General features: G+C 38.7%; 1 long non-coding RNA gene across 1 annotated transcript; it reads right to left on the reverse strand.

Moving 5' to 3' along the window:
• Nucleotides 1–572: 572 nt before the first annotated feature.
• On the reverse strand, nt 573–1,635 carry LOC118038349 (uncharacterized). The gene is made up of 3 exons (XR_012169655.1): nt 1,527–1,635; nt 811–913; nt 573–665 (listed from the first exon to the last, which is right to left on the reverse strand). It is a non-coding gene; the product is annotated as an uncharacterized lncRNA (long non-coding RNA).
• Between the last annotated feature and the right edge of the window lie 3,255 nt (nt 1,636–4,890).

The following is a 4,890-nucleotide window of genomic DNA, read 5'->3' on the forward strand; positions in this document are numbered from 1 at the left end:
AAAGCCAAAAGAATATCATTGAAGAATAACACTCAGGACTCACCGCACCCCCGGACAAAAATTGGTGGAGTTCTCTTCAGATAAACCTAGAGCTACCAAATTTTAGTGCCAGTCAATAGCATGTGAGGGCTGAATGAAAAACTCATCCTTCGCGCTGCAGCTCGGTGACATTGGACCACATGGAGGCCCCAACACTACATATGGCAACATCGTTTTTTATGCCACTAGCACATGGTGTCTGGCTTCCAAAATGATTAGGATCCTAAACTGCTCTTTGGAACTGGAAGATAACATGTCACTGTTTTTTCTCGCCATGATTTGAAGAGTTGCTGAATGAAATTTTGATAACTGGGATATATATTCACCCTCAAGATTAATCAAAATCAAACTTTTTCTTCATATTGGGAAATTCAGTTTGTAATCATGCTGCAAAGTAGCAATGTGTTTCTGCTAAGGACCCTCTGCAAAGGCAGTGGACACCAAAGAAAAATAAGGTCACAATGCTCATGGAGCATGCTTGAAAAAAAAACTGATTAAAAGCAGTTGCAGCATGATGATATTTAGTTCAATTACCCCCAAATTGAGAATGCAGATATTGAAGATCATCTGCTGAGCAGGAATCTATTAAAGCATACACACCAGGTCTCAGAGCTTCATCTATCTCCCTGCACATCAATTGAAAAGCAAATTGTTTTTGTTACACTGCATTGAATCCAGTTTGAAATTTGCAATGAGACTAACATATGTTAGAACCATTCACCACTGTGCTTAAAAATTGCAAGGAACATGAAAATGAGATGTTGAGACCACCTTCTGATGCCAGTTTTAAGCGGGCCATATCCTGAATAGACCCAAATGTAATTGGATAAAAACTTGAAACAGTGCTGGCCAAGACATCTTTTTGCTGCCTTAACTGTAAATAATAATAGCAAACAAATTCAAAGCACGGTTAATAGAAGCCAAGATGTGTAATTTTTTATTTTTTTTAAAAATACCAAATACTTGTAGCCGCAATGCATAAACCAGAAACATGCTAGATGTGAACTGCCACAGAGGTCTGATTAAACTATCAAGAGTAAACTTCGCAATAGATTCTTGTTCAGCCGGAAGTTCAGAAATGCCACTTTGCTCAAGCTCAAGCATGGTAGCCAAATTTTCTAGACATGTTGTGGGAAATCCACAATAAGCGTGCTCTTAAGGGTTTAATTCAAGACAAGATGCAGGGGTTCATGCACCAAAAAGTTCACCATCAAAAGCTTGCAATCAAACCCTATAGTCACTGCAGTTAGGCCCGTATTGTCTGTTTTAGAACAGAGGTTGATGTCAATGGGTCACAAACAAAACCATCGAGAAACTTTTCAGATAAATTCCCATGTTATGATGTTTGCTTTGCTAATTGCTTATGTGAACAAATAAAAGGCCATCTCATTTTCCCATTAGAAGATGAATAATAATAACTTTAACTTGAAACAAGGACAGGCTATATTATTCATTGCACACTGCAAGCTTAAGATAACATCACATACCTCCTCATAAATCCTCCGGAAAGAACAAGCACATTTACCCCCTCATGAACTCCTAACGAAAAATAACCTTTTCTGACTGGTAAATCAACATCCACCATCTCCAAACAATGAAGCAAGAACACGCTCAGATTCTTGAAGTAAAGAAATGCACCTTTTCTGACTCACTGGAATTACAAAATAATCGTCATGATTGCATATAAAAATTACTTTGAGATAAAACACAGATAAAAACCATACAAGAAGGATATAAATGACAGCTAGGAAACAGAGAATGATATATGAGGAGTGCATTATCAAGTAGAGGACAACTATAACATAGCATAGAGAAACATTCTGAAATGGTCAAAATGCCTAAGCACTGTATACAATTGTTTTAGCATGTTTTTTTATGTCAACAGTTATCTTTAGCATCAGCAAACAAGAAAACAGCAACTATCAAAGTAGAATCAAAGTAGGAAATTGCCCATTCCACTGTCCTATTAAAGGACAACAATAGATCTAAATCCTTCCACTAATGCCAATGCTTTCAGTTTTACTTCTTTGCTATGTGTGTATGATGAGTCTGGCCTGATGATAACAAATCTAACTGCAACATTTATGAACATAGCAATCAGGTTCTTCAGGATTGAGCTAAAACATTTCATGATAATGACCTTTTGTGATGCTTCCAGTAATCGTGTACAGTAACCGGCAGCATGCAGTATATAACTCCACGGGAGAATTGTAGATCTACAACACAGGTATCCCTGCCTTCCCACAGTATTACAATCTTGGTTACCCGAGTTCAACAAAGAATTAGATAAAGCTCGACCATGGAAATTCTCAGTTGATCAAAATCTTGAAACAGTGCCGCTGGATATATGTAAAGACTGTGCTACATGCCAGGAATCCATTTGAAATAAAAGCATGTTTTCCAGAAACTCTTGTTAGTACCCAACAACACATAAGAAATGACTGCTCCTGGATCTGCGTCCATTCAAACCTTTCACTATCCATTGCTATCCGATAGAATATTAATCTGGGACTTTGCACGTGCAGAATTATGTTGAAACATGGCAGCAGACAAACTCTGAATGTCCTTTTAACAACATTTAAACGTTTACGAACCTGTAAAGACCAAGTAGATGGTTAGCACAACAATTTGCATTACAAGAGAATAAATTTTGAACATCATTATGCACTGTACCAATCACTGTTGGTGGATTGGTAGCTGCCTGTTTGTCGACGTATGGAGATCAGGTTTGACTTGTCCCCTTCCTCCAAAAAGCAAAAGTAAAAGAAATTACTGCACGATGTACAGCAGTGAAATCAGAATTTTACCTGAAACAAGTATTCCAGAACCAGATCCAAGCAGTCAATGCCAGCAGCAACAGTGAAGAAACCTTTCCACCATTCTACATTCCCAGTAGTAATCTCATAAATTATTGGGCGAGCCTTCATACACTCCTACCAGTGCTCTCTCTATAGCCTGTATTGCAACAAAAAGATGCAACCTCTCGTGATGGTTTCTTATCAAACTTTGAATGAACCATCCCTCAACCTTGCTTCTAAATTCATCTAAATAGTATGGATGAGATAAGAGAAAGCTGGGTCCTATATGGACTGTGGAGTGTATCTAGTGCTCCAATTCTTTTATCCATGAGAAGTCAGCAGTAGCTTCTTTCCCCTGTAAAGATATGCGCATTTTCCCAAGCTTCAAGTGTAACCTCTAATAGCTTTTGAAAACACGTTTCTAGTTGACGGTAGGATTAGTTATTGGCGAAAATGACTCCCTAGCTCTTGCAGATAATTCTCCAGAATACCATCTAACAAGAATAAGAGAATGGTCTTTGGTACCTCGTACCATTATTGCTAACTTCAGGAGCAAGACTGAGACATATACCAGTAAAACTTGGCACCAAACTAGACAACAAAGGAGCTGCATGTATCCCCAAATTGAGCTCACAATAGCTGAAGCGCAATTAAGTAGCTGCGTGATTTTTATACGCTTCTTTCAGGAAATGATCACCTTCAGAAAGAACTTATGGCAACCACTCCTTATTTAATGGTACGGGCATTCATATGAGTCAAGCTTACTTAGAATACCAGCAAATAGATAAGCTTTCGACTGTGAACAGTAGCTTCACGGTGACTTCCAAGAGATCACCTGAAACAGTGAACTGTCTCATATCATCAGACTTTACAAAATTCCAGCCGCCAGATACAGATAAATGATATTGGTTGGAGATATTCCCTTGACAAACAGCATTGGAAAGAAGAAAAACAATTAAAATCAACAATTGCATTCTACTACAATCGACTCAATTTTTGAGCATGACTTCACATTCCTCTCAACAGCTTCACCTTATGATCAATCACTATCTGTTGACAGCTTTGGAGTGGGTCCAATGCAGATGCTAGCCCACATGACCCACTGAAGCGAAGAGACCACTTGAAGACAATTGTTCAGTCACATCAATTTCATCAACTCGATTTCTCATATGCAATCGAGCACTCTTCAAATAAATAATTAAGTACCTGTTGCCTGTCCCTTTCAAACTATTCAGCAATGAAGGGAAAAATACTTTTACAGCTCTTACAACATCGTTGGAGTATACCAAAATGGGCGCAGAGACTCGTTATACACTGCTCATGTTCACATGAGGTAACATCAGAATTGCATTGCGCTCCTGCTATAAGGTTGTTCCAGAAATTACTGGAGGACAGCAGCAGGACATTGATAATTTGCTTCAGTGTCAGGAACACATATCGATGTGATGATCCACAACGAAAATATTCATAGCAGCAACTTCACAAGCTTTATCTTCTGACAGTTGTCTCTTGAAGCCTAACAAGCCTCAAGACACTGATCTGGAAGCCAAATAATTACAGAACATGATACCATCCTCAAACCAGAACAGGAATGAGTGAAGAATGAGTAGTTCCTGACTTTCTCCTCACAAATATGCCATAATTAGACATTTCAGAGTCACTCCGGCAGGCCACCAGCAACCTTTTAAAAAGCTTCATACTGCTTATGCGAGAAGAATGGGTCCCATTCCTAACAGTGGCCAATTCACCAAGCCGAACATAGAAGATAGTCGACAGGTGAACTTAAGCAATTTACATCATCGTGGTATATGTTATCACAAGAACTCCAAGTGAAAGGCAGGGCTATAAACAGACAAGCACGAATATATCATTATTGTAATCGAGGAAACAGAGAGAGTAATTGATGGGGTGGGGTGGGTTAATTATTGCATACATGTAGACACCATGCTTAGATGAAACTTAAAGGAGATACACTTATATCACACGAGGTATACGTATCAACAGAAACCTTTCAAGTGAAAGCTAAATCACTGCAAGCACCACACATATCGAA

Source organism: Populus alba, chromosome 4 (assembly GCF_005239225.2).
Source record: "Populus alba chromosome 4, ASM523922v2, whole genome shotgun sequence".
Taxonomy (NCBI): domain Eukaryota; kingdom Viridiplantae; phylum Streptophyta; class Magnoliopsida; order Malpighiales; family Salicaceae; genus Populus; species Populus alba.